The sequence below is a fragment of the Macrotis lagotis genome, chromosome 6, assembly GCF_037893015.1.
Source record: "Macrotis lagotis isolate mMagLag1 chromosome 6, bilby.v1.9.chrom.fasta, whole genome shotgun sequence".
Taxonomy (NCBI): Eukaryota; Metazoa; Chordata; class Mammalia; order Peramelemorphia; family Peramelidae; genus Macrotis; species Macrotis lagotis.
This window is the reverse complement of record NC_133663.1, coordinates 232,330,946-232,355,212: the sequence shown is the minus strand read 5'-3', so window position 1 is coordinate 232,355,212 and position 24,267 is coordinate 232,330,946. Positions and strand designations below refer to the sequence as shown.

General features: G+C 36.7%; 2 long non-coding RNA genes across 6 annotated transcripts in view; one reads left to right on the top strand and one right to left on the bottom strand.

The window, feature by feature from the left end:
• Nucleotides 1–24,267, bottom strand: part of LOC141491482 (uncharacterized) — a 138,952-nt gene that overhangs the window by 42,589 nt on the left and 72,096 nt on the right. The window lies entirely within an intron of this gene.
• On the top strand, nucleotides 1,748–24,183 carry LOC141491481 (uncharacterized). Its single transcript, XR_012469622.1, has 3 exons — nucleotides 1,748–1,799; nucleotides 2,265–2,431; nucleotides 23,968–24,183. It is a non-coding gene; the product is annotated as an uncharacterized LOC141491481 (long non-coding RNA).

Here is a 24,267-nt window from a genome sequence, read left to right as displayed (position 1 = left end):
GATGAGGAGATCAAAGCAATCCATAGCCATATGAAAAAATGCTCTAAATCATTAATTAGAGAAATGCAAATTAAAGCTTCTCTGAGGTACCACCTCACACCTCTCAGATTGGCCAGTATGACCAGGAAGGGTAATGATCATTGTTGGAAGGGATGTGGGAAATCTGGGACACTATTACACTGTTGGTGGAGCTGTGAACTCATCCAACCCTTCTGGAGAGCTATTTGGAACTATGCCCAAAGGGCAACAAAAATGTACATACCCTTTGACCCAGCAATACCACTACTGGGTCTATACCCTGAAGAGATGAGGAAAAAGAGTAAAAACATTACTTGTACAAAAATATTTATAGCAGCCCTGTTTGTGGTGGCAAAGAATTGGAAATCCAGTAAATGTCCTTCAATTGGGGAATGGTTTAGCAAACTGTGGTATATGTATGTCATGGAACACTATTGTTCTATTAGAAACCAGGAGGGACGGGATTTCAGGGAAACCTGGAGGGATTTGCATGAACTGATGCTGAGTGAGATGAGCAGAACCAGAAAAAACACTGTACACCCTAACGGCAACATGGGAGTGATGTTCAAGCTTGAAGGACTTGCTCATTCCATCAGCGCAACAATTGGGAACAATTTTGGGCTGTCTGCAAAGGAGTGTACCATCTGTATCCAGATAAGTTGCTGTGGAGTTTGAACAAAGTACAAGGACTATTCCCTTTAATTCGGAAAAAAAAAAACCAGATGTCTTATGGTTTGATATGGTTACCTCTGAGAATTCTGTTGTCTTTAAGGATATGATTTGTCTCTCATCACACCCAATTTGGATAGAGGTACAACATGGAAACAAAGTAAAGACTGACGGAGTGCTATCTGTGGGGTGGGGGTGGGGGGAGGGAAGCAAAATTGGGGGAAAACTGTAAAACTCAAATAATATCTTTAATAAAAATTTAAAAAAAAAGAAACTAACTAGCTATGTCCCTGGGGAAATCATTTAGCCCTGTTTGTCTCAGTTCTTCATCTTTAAAATGAGTTAAAGAAGGAAATAGCAAACTACTTCATTATCTCTGCCAAGAAAATTCCAAAATGGGATCACAAAGAGTCAGATACAGCCAAAACAATGGACCAACAATAGATTAATGGGTTTATTTGCTATATGTTATATAGAAATGGCAATGAGTAGAAAGGAAGACAACCTTGGATATACAGCTTTGGCTCCTCCTTCCTCATTAAGGAATAGTAGTCAGGAATGCAGTATGAGATTAAAAATTATTTCTCCTAGATTAACAATATATAAGAGAGAAAAAGATTTAGTTCTAGTCCAGGGATCAACTCTCTCTGAGAACAGGGTGACTAGTCCATCAACTCCATCTTCCAATAAAAATCAATCTCCTTTAGAAATCTCCTTTAGAAAAGAGTAGGGGAAAAACTCTGGAGAGATCTATTCTTGTCTCTTTTTGAGTGGAGAGACCCATTAGATACACAAAATTCACATGGGCAAAATAATAACAGTGCAACTGCATATCACTTCCTACAGTTGTTAAGTTGAATTGAATTAAACTGATGGGAAGAAAGAGTGAGAGCTTGTTTGATTGTTCCTCTGAGTATCCTTTGCTAGGTCATCATACAAATTCTGTTCCCCTGAGTAACCAAAAAAACTCTATCTTGGACTGTTTTCTCTTCTTTCTCTTTGTGACCTCATAAGCTCCCAAGAATTCATCTCTCATCCTTAAAGGAGTTGGAGGTAAAAGGTAAGCCTTGGAAGAGCAGCATTAAAGAGATGGCTCCCTGGGAGGGAAGGAGGTAAAGGCTTAGAGACAGTTGTGCTACACAGAACCTTGGAATGATGATTAGGGAAGAAGCCACCCATGCCATAGGAAGAAGTAGAATCTCTCCCTACAAGAATGAAGGGCCTCTGCTTACTCCCAGCAATGGCATTTTTGAACAAACCTTTATTTACCTTAAACTCAGTGGGTCCAAAGTGTGACATGAAAAATTTGAGAAATATAGTTTCTGGGTAAATAATAATTTTATTAATCATACTACGAATGATTAATAAAGGTGAGTAGTGGCACTTTGAAGTGTCAAAGACCCGTCATGGAACCCCACTCAATTCTAATAAGTCCTTGGAAGAGAAGGTATTCCTGAGAGAGGCAATCAACTTTGATTGGTTAACAAGTAATGAGAAGAATGAATATTATAATGAAAGGTGGGCTTATTCAAATAAGGAATTGGGGAACTTAATTACTCATTTCATCTCTTATCCAGATTACCCCCCACCTAGGGCAATCTAGACAAAAGGAGATCTATCTCTATTCTAACCTGCTGAGTGGAACATAATGGATTGGAATTCACCTTAAATTATTTGTAAGGTTCTCTAGTTGGATGGGACAATTCCAAAATTTCATCTCATCATCTGCCAGCTCATCATAAAAGTAAGCTTTGACCTAATCACCAAAAGAGGAAGGAAAAAATATACTGGATCTCCCCAATATTTGGTTATTTAATAATGATTTCTCTCAAAAGCTAAATTCATCTTCATCCCAGAAACTATTCCTCTTCCTGACTTCCCTAATATTTTAATGACTCATCCTTTTTCCATATCTCCCATATCTGATCTATCATTAAGTCTCAGCACTTTCACCTTGGTGTTTTTTTTTTCCATTCTCAACTCCTTTTGTGATTAACATAGATCAATCCTTCTCACTTGATATCATTAACACAACCTCCTAAAAGGATTCTCTTCCTCTAATCTTTCCCACTACCAATTCATCCTGCACACCATTGTCTGATCAATCTTTTTAAAAACAGAACTCTGATCATGTGATCTCTCCTCATTAAAAACTTTGAATGATTTCCCAAATAAAATCAAACCATCTGGAATTTAAGATCTTTAGTAATTCAGTTCTTATCTGCCTATCTAGTCTTATCTCCCATTGCTCACTCTACATACTCATGCAGTGCTCTAACCAAATAGTGCTTCTTATTTAAATTTAGCCTATTCCCCCTTTGTTCCCCCTTAGCAATTGTTGAATTTAGCAAGGGCTCACCAAGTACCTACCATGTGTTGGACATTGTCCTAGACAAAATCAAAGCTGTCCCTGTCTTCAAGGAGCTTACATTCTCCAAGGAGGGGGTGAGAATCTGGGAGTAGAGATGGTACAGGTACAGAAATAATTCATAAAATATATACAAAATCAACCTGAAGACAAATCAAGGAGAATATCAACAATGGGAAATCAGGAAAACAGTAGAAATGAGGAGCTGCAACTGAGCTTTTAAAATGAATTATAGGGGCAGCAAGGTGACCCAGTGGATAGAGCACTGGCCCTGGAGTCAGGAGGACTGAGTTCAAATTCAGCCTCAGACACCTCTGTGGCCTTAACTCCATTGCCTTGCCATTAAAAAACAAAAAGCAAATAAATAAATAAATAAAATGAACTATGGATTTCAAAGGGTGGATTAGTGGAAGGGTGGGGTGCTTTCTAAACATAGGGAACAACCTGGGTAAAAGCAGGAAGACTTGAGCTGGCATGTCACATATGGAGAATAGCAAATGGGGTGAAGGGAAAGAATGTGTGTGCTTGTGTGTGTGTGTGTGTGTGTGTGTGTGTGTGAGGTAATATGTAAAGCAGTTTGAAAACTAAATTGAACTACTTTGGGAAAGATTTTAAATATGGCAGATAGGTGTTTTAAATGCACTCCTTCAGCTGCCAATATCTCACCAAAATTATTTCAATATCCTCCTAATAGGTCTCCTGATCTCAATAAACTGGTAGATGTTTTGTTCACATATTAACTATTTATAATCATGTTGTTTCTTTTTTCAGTCTAGACAAATAGCTATGTTACTTCAGCTTTAAACGTATACTCATTTCACATTTCTTCCTTAGAGACAAACCTCTCTAATCAAGGATTGTACATTCAAATCCTTGACTTTTATAATATGTGAGGAGGATAGCATGAATCTTGTATCTGATCACAGTATGGCCCCTTCTGCAAGTTTATTTTTTTGCCTTTAAGCTGGGAACAAAATATACTTGTCTGCTCTCTATGCAAATTAGATTACCTTTAACCCAAGTTGATGGTGTTTCAGAACAAATTCTTAGAATAAAATGCAGTCAGAACAGATCACAGATATATAATCTTATATTTAAATGCTCCTTTCATGCGTCAAGTTTCACAAAGAAATGAAATTTCCATATACAAAAACTATATCTTTGCATGGAGAATGATGTACAAGCTAAATGGAAATTTTCTTTGCCTCCAATAACTCTTTTGATTACCTGAGAAATCTAAAGCATTTCTTAAGATTTCATACTATATGTTTGCAATTAACCTATTCTGAGCATTAAGGCTGTGTGTCTATGTGACCACAAAGGAAAGAATTAATTATATCAGTTATAAAAATAAGCATTTGGGGGTAGATGGGATGTAAATCACTTGACCAACTGTATCAGTTGAATTGGGTGATGATAGTTCTAAAGAGAAATAAAGTTCCTGCCTTTTATAAGACTAAGGAATTAATTTTTTAAGCAAATACTTTCTTAGAGAGCTTGGCCTAGAATGAGGATCCAGAAGAGTTTATCTAATACAAAGCAAAGTCTTCTGTTCTGTTTGAGACTATTATTATAGATAGAATTCTTTCATGTTTCAGGATGTTCCTGAATGATTTCATTCAATTCAACAAACATGCACGAAGCAGATACTCTGGGCAAGCCACTTTCCAGGCTAGGTACAAGTCATTTCTATTTTCTGTAAAATATTTATTTCTGTACTAAGACCCAACAGGGACTCACTCTGTAGAACAGAATGACAAAATAAGACTTTGGATATAGATCCAGCAAGCATATCATCCATAATCAAAATTCCTGACTGTTAGTGTTTTGCTTTCCCCCTCTGAAACTTCTACAGAAAGACATGTTGAACAAGTTAGCTATGTCAATAGATGTGTGCTAAACTTATGGACTTGAATTCCAAAAACCTGAAAGAATTTTTTAAAAAATATTGTACTAGCATTGTTGCTGTGTTAATATTGCTGACCCAATTAAAAACATACATAGATGGTTTTGAATTTGTAATATTGGTTGTGATTTAAGTGACAAGGTGAATTTAAATAAAGAATAAAGATTAGTTTTGCATTTTCAAAAGTTATTTTTCTAACGCAGTGAGTCTGCTTCTCACATCATCTGTTCTGAGCATAGATTTACATAAACCTGAGGCAGAATGGATGTTTTCTGTAAATTTACACAAGGTCAAGAAAATGCCCTTGTACAACAATGGACAAACTTTCTCAGTTTTCTTTTCTGACCATGATCTGAGATTGAGGGATGCTCAAACATTAGGATTTTTCTTAGTAGTAGGGCAGGAACAAATTTTGGAAAAATATCATTCCTTCCTGCTATGTCTTAGGTTAATCTGCTTGAGCCTGAGACTGCCTACTAGAAAGAGAAATAGATGTTTTGCTGGGTTCCCCCACACACACTTGTCCCTTCTCCAAAATCTGCCTCCATGAAGGTAGCCCTCCCTAACATTTTCAGTTATATAGTGGAGCCTTAGATTGTGTGGATAACCTGCCAGAATAGATTCTTCAATGATTCACAAACTCAAAACCCATAACATCTTCCCCACTCTAGTGATTCTGAACCTCTCACTGTCATCGCTCAAATCTTGTCTCTTTCCCCTCTTCTTGTTCACTATTCACATCCCTCTGAGCCCAAACCAAACAACATCCCATTCTAGCTGCCCACTTCATTCATTCTGCTCTCTGGAATGCCTGCTTCATAAGTAACAAACTTGTTTTCATCTTGGAACTTTTCCTCTCTCATTCCTTCCATCTTCTGCCTCTCACTGAAACATGACTTCCTCATGATGATAAAGCTTCCTTGACCAATCTTTTCAGCAGTGGATGCATTTTCATTTTTATCACCAATTTGCTTATTAAGGTACTCTCTTCTTCCTATTGTCATTTCCTCTTTAGAGGTTCATTCACACCATTATTTACCACAATCAAGATTCTGGTAGCCATTATCTACTCACTCTCCTTCCCTCCGTTCTTTTAGAGTCTAGCTCACAAATCTTTCCTCTTCAACTCCTGTCCTCATTCAAAGGGACTTCAACATAAGAACTGTTATTCCCACAAATACCTTAAATTCCCATTCCCAAATTTACTCATTTCACATGATCTACTTCTCCCCTACTCACCTCTGCAACATAGAAAGTTATATCATCAATTTTGCCATCACCTACAAATGTACCTCTTCCATTTCAAGATCTCTAAATCTCTATTTCAGTCTTATATAGCATCTCTTAAACACACCTTCTTTCCCTTGATTTTGCCATTAATCTGGCATAGGCCCTTTACTTAGATTATTACAAGTGACTTACAGTATTACATTTCTCTTCATTTCAGTTTGTCCTTCACTCAGTTGCAAAATGATATTCCTAAAGCACTCACCTGATTATATCATTCCCCTACTCATTAACTCCAGGTTCTATTACTATTGATCAAATAATAAATTCTCTGTTTAATGTTCAAAGCCCTTCATATCCTGTCCCTCCCCACCCCACCTTTCCAGGGTTTTTTTTTTAACATTTTTCCCCCAAATTACATATTAAAACAATTTTTAAATTTTATTTTTATAGTTTGGTGTTCCAATTCTATCCTCCTCCTCCCCCCTCCCTCCCTGAAATGTTAAACAATGTTTTTACCCCTTATCCCTATTCCCTTACTCTAAGAATCAGTAACACTGGTCTCCTTTGTTCTTCCTTAGTTAAGACATCCTAACTCTAGACTCCACAGATTTTCACTGGCTTACCCTCATGCCAGGAATTCTCTCCCTTCCCATCTCTGCCTCCTGGCTTCCCTTACTTCCTTCAAGTCTCAGCTGCACTTGAGCCCCCCCCCCCAAAAAAAAACAGATAATTGGCATATTAGCTAAGATATAAGAGTAAACTTAGCTTGCTATATAGAAAATCAGCAATTCTGAAGTCAATTAAGTTCCAACCAGCTTGTAGCAGACCCTGAGTCTATTTGGTGGCTCAATTGTAAGTAGTATCTAGAACACCTGGGCAATGAATACTGTTTTAACCTCTCCTTGGGACTTCCCCTGTGGCATATGCCTTCAGGAACAACTGAAGTCAGGTGATAAGCCCCTCCCCAAGCACCACCCTTGTCCTAACAAACTGAAAAGGTGTTAAAGTAGACTTCCTCCAAGGGCTCCCCTTTTACTTCTTTGCTTCTCCCCTAGCTATATGCTAGCTCCTTTGCTCTCTCTTTACAATATGGCTCCAAGCCCCAAGCAGCTGGATCTATGTTGATCTAAGCTTTTCTCTCTCTTTCTCTTTTTAATTTAACTACTTCTTTCCCAGTTAGTAACTACCAAGATGGCCCCAGCTCCATGCTGGACATGGGTTCAGTCATTTCTTATAGCTGTTTTTGAATTCCTTTCCTCTTTCCCTTTAGCATTTTAGCTTCTACCTTTGTTATTTAGACTGTCCTTAAGTAGCCTGATGCCTCTCAGGAGGCATTTATACTCCTCTTTTACCTTTGTCTCACATGAAGAAGTGGACTTTCTCCTTCAGGCAAAACCCTCTAAATGAATATCTCATTCCATCCTACCTTCTCCAGCAGATTTCCTCTTCTATGGTCTCTATATCATCACCACTATTTCACTTATCTTCAGTCCCTTTCTGCTTGTTTTCCTATTGCCTACATGCTCATATTTGCCCATCCTCAAAATTCTCATCAATGCTAAAAGTTCTCAAATCCATCCAGACCTAAGCTCTCTTTCTAACCTCCAGACTCAAAACCCCCAGCTGGACCTCTTTGAATAGATAGTAGATAGATCTTTCCCTTCAATTTCCCCTCTATTTCAGTCTTATATAGCATCTCTTAAACATACCCCCTTCTTTCCCTTGATATTGCCATTAACCTGGCAGAGAGTTCAATTTGTGAACTATTTGTGATCTATAATATATGTGAACTTTGCAGGTTTGTGAATTAAAGTCTGAACTTTTCACACCTCTGGGGTCAATCTGTGAGTTTTTCAATTAGCCTGAACCCTGATCTTTAAGCTCTTTCTCTGAAGGAACCACCCTTTCCCATCATCACTTATTTCCAAGACTCCCCTAACTGTTGGTTATGAGGTACATCCTGGTTTGTGTTTTCGGAGACATCCTCTTATTAACTGTGCTCAGCCTTGAACTGTGTTCAGATTGTCACCAAGAATGCACTCTGATTTGTGTATCAAAGGGCCACAGCTCAGACACCTCAAATTGCTCCTGGATCTCCTCCTCCCCTCAGGGCTTCCTGATTCCTTTCTAGAATTTCCCACTTTTCTCCCCATTTCCTGGCCTTTCTTTGCTTCAAAAGCATATATATATATATATATAATTCTCCCCATCCAATACTTTGAGAGCTGCTCAGCATAGTCTGAGCATACCCTTGCACATGTTTTACTTCCCTGCTTAATTAAAAAAACCTTCTTTAATATCACAGGCATTGTCTTCCTCTGGTTTTCTTCTCTTTAGAGAAAAGGAGGATACATATTTCAAACATTGGCCTTTGGGTTCTCTAGATATCTTCCCCTTTTGGGGGAAAGGGATCTAAATTTCCTAAAGAGAGCAGCTGACTCAATTTACACAACTAATGGCCTACCTTCCATAAGATAACTTCTCCAATTCACTTCACTGCTAATGCCTTATTTCTGTTTTATCTTCAATTTTTTCTATTCATATCTTGTTTGTTCATAGAAAAAAATTGAAGATAAAACAGAAATAAAGCATTGATGATCTTCCATAAACTCCTGGAGATCAAGGACTACTGTATCCCCAGAATTTAGCACTAAAACAAAAACCAAAAAAAAAAAAACCGACTTGCTAGCTTGTCTAGAGGTAGTCTTCTTTTTAATAAGTAACTTGCCTTCACAGAAGGGCTTCATCCTTCCAATGACTCACTGAAATGCCTGGGCTAACTGGATTGACACACCATCTCAGGGGTCTACTCTTTCTTTCAGGGAGAGAACAATGAGCCTAAGGACCAGCTCCATTACTTGTCTCTGTAGCTTTCAGAGCTAAGGCTCCCACTAGTAGCAGAGTTTTAGGTCAGTTATTCTCTTCCAAAAACAGACACTAGGAGAAAAGTAGTGAAACAGATTTTTCCAGTTGCATCTATGTAGGACACAAGGTTCTAGGGAGATGGGGCAGAAGGAGAGCATCAGATAAAATGATCTACTCCCCTAAGTAGTCCTTGGACAAATACAATAACAAAGATTTAAAATTATAATAATAGTAACATATACCAAATCCTGTGGAGAAAATGTTTAAGGAATGTTTTATGAAAACATAACATCTTTGGAATGTGTATGTATTTATATCCATGAATGTGCACATATGTGTATCTGTAAATGTAATGGCTTGAACTTGAATTGAGCTGGGTCCTCATGATTCAGAACTAAAACCAGAAAAATGAGATGCTAGTAGTTTATCTAACAGCCAAGGAAAGGAGGCCACCTTCTTAGCCATAGCAAGGGAAGGATATTTAGACTAGACAAGGGATGCTCAGACAGGATTAAGTATAACTTGTGTTGAACAGTTTACCAATGTTGTTCATAATAATGGTCTACAGTTTAAAAACCTCAGGAGGCCTTCCAACTCAGAGAGGGGCTATTTTGTATCTAAGTGTCCAGAAAGCTATATCAATAGTCCAAGTCTTAGACCCCTCATCCAGTTAAATCTCAAAAACAAACCCCATACCTTTTAAGGAAAAAACCCAGTCTAACTTGGGGACAGGAGGTTGTGGCAGACTTAGTATATTTTTTCAACCACAAGATAGCCATCAGAGGCAGAATGGCATTGTGAACAGTTAGGAAAATCTGAGTTCAAGTTTTGTCTCTGCCCAGTATCTACCATTTGACCCTGAGTAAGTTTTTGGTATACCTTCTTGGTATAGCTTATCTGTAAGAAAAAGCACTACCCCCAAGGTTACAGACCATGCAGATTAAGCTGGTTTTTCTTTTAAAAGTGTTGAAACTATCCTCAAGACTTATAAACAACAAAAAGTTTCATACTTAGAGGCAGCTTCCTGATTGTCTAAATACGACAAGAAAGGAGAAGCTCTAGTTCCTCCCAGATGCTGACCAATGGAACATCATTGCTATTTCAGAGGTAAAGGAATTATGTTCCTTGATGAATATTCTTAATAAATATCCTTTCCCTACGAAGTAAATTTCTTCTCAATTGTCAGATCTTTTCTAAGTGCTTCATTTCATTCCAATATTAAACAGGCTTTGTCAACCCTGGCCTACAACACTATCAAGTTGCAGACTAGGTGCCAATCTAATAAAAGGAATTTATGCCTAGGGAGTTGTCTGCATAATAAAATCACAGGTTCAGCCCTAAAAAATTCCATACCTAAACTAAATGTTGTCAAAATGACATTTGACATTTATATGAGACAGAATAGTACTACAGAAATAATTCGAGCTTTGTAATCACAATATGACTCTTACTTGATATGTGTAATATTGAGCAAACTAACTTTTCTGGGCCTTGCTTTCCTAATCTGTAAAAGGAATTAGAATAAATAAACTCTAAAGTCCTGTCTAATTCTAAATCTATAATACTCTCATCTTTATGAATTAAGGGTTATAAAGAACTATTCTGACATCTCATTATGATTTGTTCCTAAAATCTATGATAATTGCCCCATTATATACAAACAATGATGTAATTGATTAATGTACTGTATTGTAGTAACAGGGCAGATAGATTGCACAGATAGAGTATCAAGCCTGAAGGCAGGCTTGACTAGCTGTGTGAGCCTGGACAGGTCATTTAATGCTGTTTGCCTCAGTTCCTAATTTGAAAAATTAGCTGCTAAAGAAAATAACAAGTATCTTTGCTGAGAAAACCTCATATAGGCTCCTGAAGAATCAGACACAATTGAAACAATTGAAACAATTGAACAACAAAAAAGTTGTTCTAGGAAGTCCTACTGAGCTAGAAAGTGTAGGGCCAGTGATAGACTGCATATCTGTTATCCAAGGGTCAGTTTAGCTAAATTAATTCTGATTCATCACCAGATAAGTCACAGAATGGTGAATTCTTTAATTGTAAAATTTTTGAACAGGTGGCAGTATTTGTTGAAGTATCCACACAGACAAAATTACATATCTTTGAAGTATATATTTCAGAAGATCCTATTGGTCAATTAGGATTAGTCCTAATTAGTCCTAATTAGTCCTAATTAGTCCTAATTCCTCATTCACATAATCGTGATTTTTCAGCAACACTTGTTTGCATCCACCAGAACTGCTTAATCCTTAGAATGTCTCCATTCCTCACACAGGACAATCTATTTCCTGTCTCCATCCTTCAATAAGCATTTATGAAGAGCTTATATGTTCTAGCTGTGTTGAGTACTAGTTACATTAAAAAGGGGTCAAAAATAAGATCCCTCAAGAAGTTTCATATTCTATGGAAAATACAACATGCAAATTATGTACATATAGGACATATAGTGTAATTAAGAGACAAGTCTCAGAGGAAGATTCTAAGGGATAAGAGAAGGGAACCAAGAAAGATCACCTTTGGAAGGTCCGATTTGACGTGAGTCTTGAAGGAAGCCAGGGCCATGAAGGCTTGAGGAAAGAGAGCATTTCAAGCATGAAGACAGTCAACGATAAAGCACAGAATCCATATATGGAAACATAAGGGACATCAAGAAGGCCAGTGAATTTTGGGGTTTTTTGTTCCCCCCCTTTTGAATGTTATTTTAATTTTCCTAATTACATACAAAGATAGTTTTCAATATTCCTTTTTTTGTTAAGCTATTGAGTTCCACATTTTTCTACTACCCTTCCTTCCCTCCCCCATCCTCATGAATCTGTTATTGGTTATACTTGTACAATTGTGTTTGACATATTTCTATATTGGTCATGAGGTGAAAGAAGAACCAGAACTAAAGGGGAAGAGCCATGAGAAAGAAAAAACAACCATAAAACAAGTTTTAAAAAGTGAACACAATATGCTTTGATCTGTATTCAGACTCTATAGAATTTTAGAATTTTCCTTAATCACTGAATTGCTGAGAAGAGCTAAGCCCATCATAGTTGATGAAGTTACAAGTGTTGATAGTACTAGGACTGCCTAAGCAATTTCAGTCATTAAGGCATAAGCAATTATTGCCTCCCCAATACTGGAACCCTCAAAAACAAATGCACAGTTTAGGATATTTTTCTTTTTGAGATGCTTTTATTAATGGTGAAGGAATGACTGTTGATGAACCTAACTGTGTTGACTTAGTTCCCTAAAGAGAAGTCATAAAATATGAACTTTCAGCAGCAAAGATATAAAGCTGGAAACAAATATTTATTTTCATGTCTTGCTTTCTCAAGACATCTTTGTGATAGAATGTGACATAAAGCTAGCTGTGACTAAAGTAACTTGTATTAAAGTTCTTCACTGGTTAAATAGTTAAGTCCCACTCAACACCTGAGCCAGTATTTATTTGGGTAGGCTTCAGAAAAGAGACAGATGCATTTAGGTGAGTTCAATTTTCCCAATTTTGCTGAGTAAACACAATTTCTCTCCATGTTTCAAACAAAGAAGAACAATATCAAATTATGAAGCTGTCAGATTCCTAAGGCAAAACAGAGGCTACACAGAACTGCCATAGAAAAACCCCATTCTTTATCATCAGTGTCCTCAAAACCATTATCAACAATCATGGAATTCTATAAGATCAACTAAGTTTAGGTTAGATGTGGTCTTTTAGTTTCCAAAACGTTATTTCTATGAGCCTCAGAACAACTGTTTTCAGTCACAGACCATCTCTCAAGCTATCTCAGAACTTTCACAATTTCTCCTTTGCTTGGAACAGCGCCCCAGCTATCGAGGAAATGACCAATAGTTTAGAGTCTCTACTTCCATCATCTGTGTATCTCTTGAAAATCTAATTTGGTTGATAAGTCCCCTGTGTATACACATTGGTGTTTTAAGCCATATATATCCTTTGCCCCACTTCCATCATATTGGTTATCTGTGTCTTCAAACATCCAAGAATATACACATATATGCAAATTATCATTAAATGTATTTACCTGGTTCTGTTCTCCATTCCAACAGAAGGTAAATTGATAACTGTTTTCAGATGGCCTTTATCTAACCCATTGTTGAATCAGTAGAATTTGGAAGCACAACATTCTTCAAGATAGTCATTGCTGGTTTCATAATACAGGCAATTAAATAACAATTGCATTCTGTCATCAGGGGCCAAAATTTCAAGATAATATAATAGTTGGACACAGAATATTCTCTATCCTCACATGATCCTAAAATCCTATAAAAACTATTGAATGACAATTACTTTGCATGTAGACTAACAAATGAATAATTTATGACTTTATTTTGTAATTATTGGTGAATATCATGAATGGGATGAGGACAGGAATTGGACTTGTGATTTTACTGATATAGGGAATTCCAAAAAAAGGAGACTCCATGGCCATGGTAACTGAGTCAAAAAAAAAAACCAAGGTAGTTTGGGATCTCTCTGCAATTTATAATCTTAAACCGTTGCTTAAAGCACTGGAAGGGGATGTGACTTACTAAGGTCATAAAGACAACATGTGTCAGAGACAAGATTTGAAGTCAAATCTTGACTCAGAGCCTAGTACTCTATCATGGCACTGCCTATTGAAAATATACCACTGACTACCACTGGCAATGTTCAAGAAAAAATCCGTTTACTCCTCTTTAATTCTCTATCCTCCTCATGACAGTAACTGTTCCAAATCTCTCTCTTCTTAAACTTTCTATCCTATTCCCTCCCCCACCCTCAAAGCTGAGGAATTTGCTTCATATTTTACTGGGGGCAGGGGGGGTAGGGAAAGACATTCTCTGTGAGTTCTCTTTTTTTTCCTTCTAGAACGACGTTATCTCCCATATTCTACTCTTTACTCCAGTCCCTGATTTTAAAAGTACCTGACCAAACCCTACACATTTTCTAAATTTTCTACATGTATCTAGTTTGCCCCCACAGTTGTTTACAACTCCTCTGATCTTTTTTAAGGTATTTATTTATTTATTTTGAATTTTACAATTTTTCCCCTAGTCTCAATTCCCTACCACCCCCCCCACAGAGGGCAGTCTGTTAGTCTTTACATTGTTTCCATGTTGTACATTGATCTAAGTTGAATGTGATGAGAGAGAAATCATATCCTTAAGGAAGAAACAAAGTATAAGAGATAGCAAGATCAGACAATATCAGTTTTTTTCCTAAATTTAAGGTAATAATCCTTGGTCTTTTTTCAAACTCCACAATTCTTTCTCTGAATACAGATGGTATTCTCCATCACAGATATCCCAGAACTGTACCTGATTGTTGCACGGATGGAATGAGCAAGTCTATTAAGGTTGAACATCACTCCTATGTTATTGTTAGAGTATACAGTGTTCTTCTGGTGCTGCTCATCTCATTCAACATCAGTTCATGCAAATCCTTCCAAGCTTCCCTGAATTCCCATCCCTCATGGTTTCTAATAGAACCATAGTGTTCCATCACATACATATACTACAGTTTATTAAGCCATTCCCCAATTGATGGACATCCCGTTCATTTCCAATTCTTTGCCACCACTAATAGAGCTGCTATGAATATTTTTTCACATGTGATATTTTTGCCCTTTTTCATGATCTCTTCAGGGAATAGACCCAGTAGTGGTATAGCTGTATCAAAAAGTATGTACATTTTTGTTGCCCTTGGGGCATAATTCCAAATTGCTCTCCAGAAAGGTTGGATGAGTTCACAGCTCCACCAACAATGTATTAGTGTCCCAGATTTCCCACATCCCTTCCAACATTGATCACTGTCCTTTCTGGTCATATTGGTCAGTCTAAGGGGTATGATGTGGTACCTCAGAGATGCTTTAATTTGCACAATGCCACTCATCTTCAATCTCCTGCTACCCACTAGATCATTCCCTACTATCTACAAACAAGCCTAGGTCTCCCCATCCTTAAAAAAAATTATGTAGGGACAGACTTCTGGCCAAGATGGCGGAGAGAAGACAGGCAAAGTTCTAAAGTCTTCTGATCTTTTCCCCATCTATCACATGAAACAAACCTCTTAAAAGAAATCCAACCCACAAAACCCAGAAAGAAAAGCCAGGAGAAAGAACATCTACCTCAGGATTTGTCTTCCCCAGCAGCTTTGGCCAAGTACCGGCCAGTGAGTCTGGGCTCAGAGGGAGGATCAGCCCCTATCAGCCACATTAACAGCTGAATTGGAACCAGGAGTCGAAGAGCACGGGAGCTTGGAATGCAGCCAAGAATCTACTTTGCTGCAAAGCTGAGCCTTCTCTTCCAGGGAAAAAGATGGACATTTAATGAAATGAAGAAATGCAAAAATTTCTAATGGAAAGACCAGACCTAAACAGAAAATTTGGACATCAAACAGAAGGTTCAAGAGACACATGAAAAGGTAAAAAAAAGGGGGGGGGCAGTAAAAGAAAAAAATGCAATTCAGGAAGTTTAAACTGACTATATCCCAGCATGGGGCGGGGGGAGATTCTCATAAACCTTGAGAAATGTAACTCTAACAGAGAGAATACACCTAGCCAGAAATGATAGACATTCAAGGCCTATCCATGAGACTACTATCTAATGGGATGTAACTGGCTTTAACCCCACTTGGGAGAAAGACTCAAATATCTGTCAGGAATTTTGACTCTATTCGGTAGAATATACAGAACTAGAAGGGAGAGACACTCAGAATTTTCTATGACATAGATAGAATGATCAGAAAAAAATACTACCTCCCTAAAAAGGGGGACAGGAAAGAGATGGGAGGAGGGGGGGACTGAATAGGGTAAATTGCATTACACTAAGAGGTACAAAAAAACCTATGGTAATAGTGGGGAAGAAGGGAGCAGAGAAGAAACACCTGAAGCTTCTTCTCATCAGACTTAGCTTAAAGTCAATCTACACATACTCAGTTAACTTATAAACCATCTAACCTTTCAAGTATTAAAAGGGGAAAAGGGGAGGGGGGAAGGAGAAAGGGAAGGGGAGTGGGAGAAATAAGGGGAAATAACAAAAGGAAGGGAAGGGAAAAGGGAAAAAAGGGAAAGGGGAAAGGGGAAAAGAAAGGGGAGGGTGTGATATAGGAGGGCAAACACACTGAAGGGGGTGGTTTTCAGAAACAAAAGACTGGGGAATATGGATAAAAGGGGGGGAAAAGTGGAAAAATACAAACAGAGGGAAGATAGCACGGAGGGCAATAAAGAATTAGTAATCATAACCTTGAATGTGAATGGGATGAACTCTCCCTTAAAACTTAAGCAAATAGCAGAGTGGATTAAAAACCAGAATCCTACAATATGCTGTTTACAAGAAACTCATTTGAAGCAGAGAGATACATACAGAGTAAAGGTAAAAGGTTGGAGCAAAATATATTTTGCTTCAGATGAAGTAAAAAAAAGCAGGGGTAGCAATCCTTATCCCAGACAATGCAACAGCAAAAATAGATAGCATTAAAAGAGATAAGGAAGGAAACTTTATCCTCCTAAAAGATACCATAGACAATGAAGTCATTTCAATATTGAATATATATGCACCCAGTGGGACAGCACCCAAATTCTTAGAGGAGGAGCTGAAAGAACTACAGCAAGACATAGACAGCAAAACTCTACTGGTGGGAGACCTCAACCTCCCACTACGGATCTAGATAAATGGAATCATGAAACAAACAAAAAAGAAATTAGGGAGGTAAATAAATTGTTAGAAAAATTAGATATGGTAGACTTATGGAGGAAACTGAATAGAGATAGAAAGGAATATACCTTTTTCTCGGCAATACATGGAACTTATACAAAAATTGACCATGTACTAGGACATAAAAACCTAATGATCAACTGCAGAAAGGCAGAAATAGTGAATACATCTTTCTCAGATCACAATACAATTAAAGTCATATGCAATACTGGGCCAAGGAGATATAGACCCAGAACAAATTGGAAACTGAATAACCTCATTTTAAAAAATTAGTGGACCAAAAAGCAAATTATAGAATTAACCATTTTATCCTAGATAATGATAATAATGAAACAACATACCAAAATCTATGGGATTCATTCAAAGCAACTCTCAGGGGATATATTATAGCTTCTAAATCCTTATATGAATGAATTGGAGAAAGAGGAAATCAATGAACTAATCATGCAACCAAAAATATTAGAAAAAGAACAAATCAAAAATCTCCAATTAACTACCAAATTAGGAATTCTAAAAATTAAAGGAGAAATTAATAAAATTGAAAGCAAAAAACAACTGAAGTAATAAATAAAACCAAAAGTTGGTATTATGAAAAAACCAATAAAATTGTTACACCTCTGGTCAATTTGATTAAAAAAAGAAAGAAGAAAACCAAATATCTAGTATCATAAATGAAAAAAGGTGAACTCATCACCAATGAAGAAGAAATTAAAGTAATAATTTGAAATTATTTTGCCCAACTCTATGCCAATAAATTTGATAATCTAAGTGAAATGGATGAATATTTACAAAACTATAAGTTGCCCAGGTTAAATGAAAAAAAGATTAAACACCTAAACAGCCCTATCTCAAAAAAAGATATACAACAAACCATTACTGAACTCCCTAAAAAAAATCTCCAGGGCCTGATGGATTCACAAGCGAATTCTACCAAACATTTAAGGAACAATTGGTTCCAATCCTATATAAACTCTTTGGAAGACTAGGGAAAGATGGAACTCTGCCTAACTCTTTCTATGAAACCAATATGATACTGTTACCTAAACCAGGAAGAGTTAAAATAGAGAAAGAAAATTATAGACCTATCTCCCTGATGAATATAGATGCAAAAATCCTAAATAAAATCTTAGCAAAACAACTACAACAAGTCACCACTAGGATAATACACTATGATCAAGTAGGATGTATTCCAGGAATGCAGGGTTGGTTCAATATTAGGAAAACTGTTAGTATACTCAATTATATCAACCACAATCCTATCACAAATCATATGAGCATACCAATAGATGCTGAAAAAGCTTTTGAGAAAATACAGCATCCATTCCTATTAAAAACCCTAGAGAGTGTAGGAATAAATGGACTGTTCCTTAAAATAATTAGCAGTATCTGTCTGAAACCATCAATACACATTATATTCAATGGGGAAAGGCTAGAGGCATTCCGAATAAGATTACGGGTGAAACAAGGGTGCCCATTATCACCACTGCTATTCAATATTGTATTAGAAATGTTAGCATCAGCAATTAGAGAAGAAAAAGAAATTAAAGGAATTAGAATTGGGAAGGAAGAGACAAAACTCTCACTCTTTGCAGATGACATGATGGTCTACCTAGAGCATCCCAAGAAATCATCTAAAAAACTACTGGAAACAATTAGCAATTTTAGCAAAGTTGCAGGTTATAAAATAAACCCTCATAAATCCTCAACTTTTCTATATATGTCTAGCAAGAAACAGCAGGAAGAGCTAGAAAGAGAAATCCCATTCAAAGTAACCTCAGACAATATAAAATATTTGGGAGTCTACTTGCCAAGACAGACTCAGAATCTTTTTTGAAAATAATTATAAAACACTTCTCACACAAATTAAATTAGATTTAAATAACTCAGCAAATATCAACTGCTCATGGATAGGTAGAGCTAATATAATAAAAATGACAATTCTACCAACACTAAACTATCTGTTTAGTGCCCTACCAATCAAAATTCCAAAAACTTACTTTAATGAGTTAGAAAAAATTGTAAGTAAATTCATATGGAGAAATAAAAAGTCAAGAATTGCCAGGAGCTTAATGGAAAAAAAGTGCAAAAGAAGGTGGCTTAGCCCTACCCGATCTAAAATTATATTATAAAGCATCAGTCATCAAAACTGTTTGGTACTAGCTAAGAAATAGAGTGGTGGAACAGTGGAATAGACTAGGTGTAAAAGCAGGAGATGATTATAGTAATCTGCTGTTTGATAAACCCAAAGAGTCTGGCCATTGGGATAAAAACTCCCTCTGATAAAAACTGCTGCGATAATTGGAAGTTAGTATGGAAGAAACTTAGATTAGACCAACACCTCACACCCTTTACCAAGATAAGATGCCAATGGTTACAGGACATAGACATAAAAAAACAATACTATAAGCAAATTAGAAGATGAAGGACTAGTCTACCTGTCAGATCTATGGAAAGGGGAACAGTTTATGACTAAGGAAGAGTTGGAGAACATCACCAAAAACCAATTAGATGATTTCGATTACATTAAATTAAAAAGCTTTTGCACAGATAAAACCAATGTAACCAAGATCAAAAGAAATGTAGTATATTGGGAAACGATCTTTACAACTAATGATTCTGACAAAGGACTCATTTCTAAAATATACAGAGAACTGAGTCATATTTTTAAAAGAAAAAGCAATTCCCCTATTGACAAATGGTCAAAGGATATGCAAAGGCAATTTACAGATGAGGAGATCAAAGTAATCCATAGCCATATGAAAAAATGCCCTAAATCATTAATTATTAAAGAAATGCAAATTAAAGCTTCTCTGAGGTACCACCTCACACCTCTCAGATTGGCCAGTATGACCAGGAAGGATAATGATCATTGTTGGAAAGTATGTGGGAAATCTGGGACACTATTACACTGTTGGTGGAGCTGTGAACTCATCCAACCCTTCTGGAGAGCTATTTGGAACTATGCCCAAAGGGCAACAAAAATGTACATACCCTTTGACCCAGCAATACCACTACTGGGTCTTTACCCTGAAGAGATGAGGAAAAAGGGTAAAAACATTACTTGTACAAAAATATTTATAGCAGCCCTGTTTGTGGTGGCAAAGAATTGGAAATCCAGTAAATGTCCTTCAATTGGGGAATGGCTTAGCAAACTGTGGTATATGTATGTCATGGAACACTATTGTTCTATTAGAAACCAGGAGGGACGGGATTTCAGGGAAACCTGGAGGGATTTGCATGAACTGATGCTGAGTGAGATGAGCAGAACCAGAAAAACACTGTACACCCAAACAGCAACATGGGAGTGATGTTCAAGCTTGAAGGACTTGCTCATTCCATCAGTGCAACAATCGAGAACAATTTTGGGCTGTCTGCAAAGGAGAGTACCTTCTGTATCCAGATAAGGAGCTGTGGAGTTTGAGCAAAGTGCAAGGACTATTCCCTTTAATTTTGAAAAAAAAACAGATAGCTTATTGTCTGATCTTGTTACCTCTTAGAATTCTGTTCTCTTTAAGGGTATGATTTCTCTCTCATCATACCCAATTTGGATCACAGTACAACATGGAAACAAAGTAAAGACTGACAGCATGCTTTCTGGTGGGGGGAAGCAAGATTGGGGGAAAATTGTAAAACTCAAATAATATCTTTAATAAAAATAAATTTTAATTTTAAAAAGTGATATAATCCTCAGTCTATCAAATCCTCAATCAAAATCTTTGAAAAAATTGTTTACACTAATTCCTTCTGTCTTTCCTCTTCCTCTTTTTAACCTTTTTAAATCTGACTTAACTTTATCAGTTATCTGAAACTATTCTCTTCATAGTTAACAATATTTATCTGATGACCTCTTCTCAATCCTTAATCATCATGATCTCATTGCAGGTCTGACTACTCTCTTCTTACAGATACAATCACTACTCTCTGGGTTTTTCTCAAACTATTTGTTTTCTCTGGGTTTTTCTCCTAACCATTTGAATGTTCTTTATCTCTTTTATTACTTTTATCAAGTTGGCTTAGTATCTCAGATACTTTTAAGAGGACTCCCAGGAAGGTACAACTAAATAGAGAAGTGGACAGAATACTGTCTCAGGAAGACCTGAGCTCAAATCTGGTCTCAGATACTTACAAGCTGTGTGACCCTGGGCAAGTCACTTAATCCTTCTGCCTTCATTAAAACAAAAAAGATTTCCATAGAAGGAAGATTATAAAGTCTCTGAGGGAAGGAATTATTCTTTTATACTGTCTCAAGTACAGTTTTTGTTAAAATAGTCCATTTTTCCTCTTAGCTATATGTGCGCCCCCTTTCCCCTTCCCCATTGGGTTCTAGGCTTTCTTTTTTTCTCCCTACATTGTTTTAACTTGTGACTTTATCATCTCTTGAGTTCATCATTAACTGTTATTCAGAAGAACTTGGAGGCTTCCCCTACTCTTCACTCTCATCCTACAAATCCAATCCATTGCCTAAGTTGATCATTCCTATATAACTGTTCCCTTTTTTTCCACATGAACAGTCACCATTCTAAGTTGGGATGTTACCTGTCTGTCTCTCATCTGCTCTACTTGTAAAGTAGATTGGTCTCTTCTGATTGGTCTCCCTGCCTCAAGCCTCTGCCACTCCACTCCATCCTCTATACAGCTACCAAAGAGATTTTCCTAAAATGCAGGTTGATTATACAATTCCCTGACTCAAGAAATTCTCTCTTGACAGAAACTATACTTGAGACAGTACAAAAGAATTATATGACCTAGTCCCTTACACACTTTATAATTACCACATACTAAAAATATTTTGGGGGGCAATCAGATTTTTGCTCAAGACCTATGACTTCAGGGCTGTGATCTATCCACTGTACCATTTAGCTGCCCCTCCCTTCTTAAAAACATCTGAGATATTCAGGCTACCAGGTAAAGGTAAGTTCCTTCCAGGAAATGAGTGGGTGTTGCTAGATATATACCCTAAAGGGGTGAGGGATCAAATGAAAAGCCCATATGCATAAAAATATTTATAGCAGCCCTCCCCCCTCCATGAATTAAGATCGATAACTATAATAACAATAATAGCTAAAATTTATACAGCATTTTACATTTTTCAAAGAGTTTTACTTAACCTAGTCTGCAGACCACAAGCCCTGATGGACTCCTAATGCTAGGAAGAGATTGTTCTGTGGGAGGAATACATGTGGAAAATGTGAGTAATATAAAAAGAAAATATATCAATAAAATCCATTTTTAAATAAGTAAACATTTTCAGGAAATAGAAGAACCATATGCCTATTCCTCCCACGTACAGGCAGGACCTGTAAAATCTTCTAGGATGGGAAGATACTTCATTAGGAATTTTCTGGTCAGCCCCTAACATAACATTTTTTTTAACTAGCATCTCCCCCCAGGTTATTCTCCCAACCCTGGGAGAATAATCATAGTAAAACAATCTAAGAGTTCAAGTAAGGGCTAAAGTCAATCAATGGACTCACTACGTACTACCTCTGGGAATCTGCTCTGAATTCTATTTGTTAGAAATGTCTGGCTCTGTGTGTGTGTGTGTGTGTGTGTGTGTGTGTGTGTGTGTGTGTGTGTGTACTTCAATAAAGGATGTAGTTGGTGATCTACATAATATATTAGAGTTTGATAGCCCAGGGACTTAACTCATCAACCAGATTTGTTTGCATACTAATATAATATAATAGAAAGAACAATGTTGTAGAATCAGAAGTCTTGAGTTTGAATCTCAACTTTTCATGTTATCAAAAGATAACAATGATCTTTTACTTTTTTACTTTCTTCTTTTCCTCTCTTAATTCTACTTCCTTTCCTCTTTTAATTATTTACTATTTATCCTACATATATATATATATATATATATATCCTATATATAGTTTGCTATATATTTGTTAGCATGTTGTCTCCCCCCATTAGACTCATTAGACTGCAAGTGCACTGAAGTATCTGGCACATTTGGTAAGCCACTTTCCAGTTGTGTCTGACTCTCTATGATCTCATTTGGAGTTTTCTTGGCAGAGATATTGGTGTGGCTTGTCATTTCCTTCTGTAACTCATTTTATATATGAACAATTGAGACAAAAAGGGCAAAGTGACTTGCACAGGGTCACACATCTAAGAGGTATTTGAGGTCAAATTTGAACTCATGTTTGACTAACTGATCAGGAAATAATAATTTCCATATTTTACATTTCCTTGTTAAGTCTAGAGTCCAAATCCAGTCTCATGAAATTAGCTGCATGATCCTGGGTAAGTTACTTCATCTTTATTTGCCTCAGGTTTTTCAATTGTAAAATGAGGATAATAATAGTATCTATCTTTCAGGGATGTTGTGAGAATCAAATGAGATACTTGTAAAAGTGTTTTGCAGGCTGCCTGGGAGAGAATAGTCACTACATAAATGCTTTTTCTCTTCCACCCATTTTATTTTATTTTTTTAATTTTTATTTTTTTCATCCATATGCACATGTATATTTTTATGTTACAAAATTGCCACCCTCTTCCCCTTAGCATCAAACAGTCAGGTCAGCATTGTATATACATATTTTTGATAAACATGATTACAGATTAGTCATTTACAGTATGAGAAATTAAAATTAAGAGAAAGACATTGAGATATTTTTTATAAACTGTTCACCAAATTATGAAGGGTTGTTTTTTGTTTTGTTTTGTTTTGTTTTTCATCTTCTGGATTTCTTTCCTCCATTTTAAAGTTTGCACCTAATTCATACAACAACCCCATGAAGTAGAGTAAGGTAATATAACTTCATAGTTTCATAGATTTAGATGATCCTGATCACCTGCTGACCAACTGTTTACCCATGGGTTAGGCAAGGCAACCCAGATGAAGCAGCCAAAACCTTAAGCTGGTAGTCACGTAACTTCCAGTTCTAAATAGATGATTCAAATTGGCATGTGACTCTACTATGGAGGGATGTTCACAAATGAATTTGTTTCTATCATTCTGTACTCCTAGAGAATGGTTTTAAGAATAAAATGATATAGATATAGATATATAGACATATATATGTGTATATATTACAAATACATACATATATATATATATATATATGCTAGCATAATTTTCCTCTTGTGGGGAAACTCATGTTATCTTGGGAAGTCGTGTTATATGAGTATGTTTTGTATCTTCCTGAGTGCCTCAGTTAGTTTACACCTATCTTTCCTGTGGCAACAGATACATCAAGAGGCTTTTCTGCTCAGGGCTGTGGAACCAATTGTCAGAGAGAGCTAAGACATTCACCAAATGGACTTGACTGTATCAAAAAAAAAGTCTACATATTCACCTATGTCTGCCTTGGAGCACATACCCAGGCAGTATGAAGGTAACAGCTATGGTAGAAGTTTCAGTGATATTCCCATCCCCTACCACCACCATACACATCTTTTTTCTTGTTTAAAAAAAGTGTAAATTCCCTCCCCACCCCCCAAAAAAATCCCAACTCCTCTACATCACTCAAGAAATTCCTTGATAAAC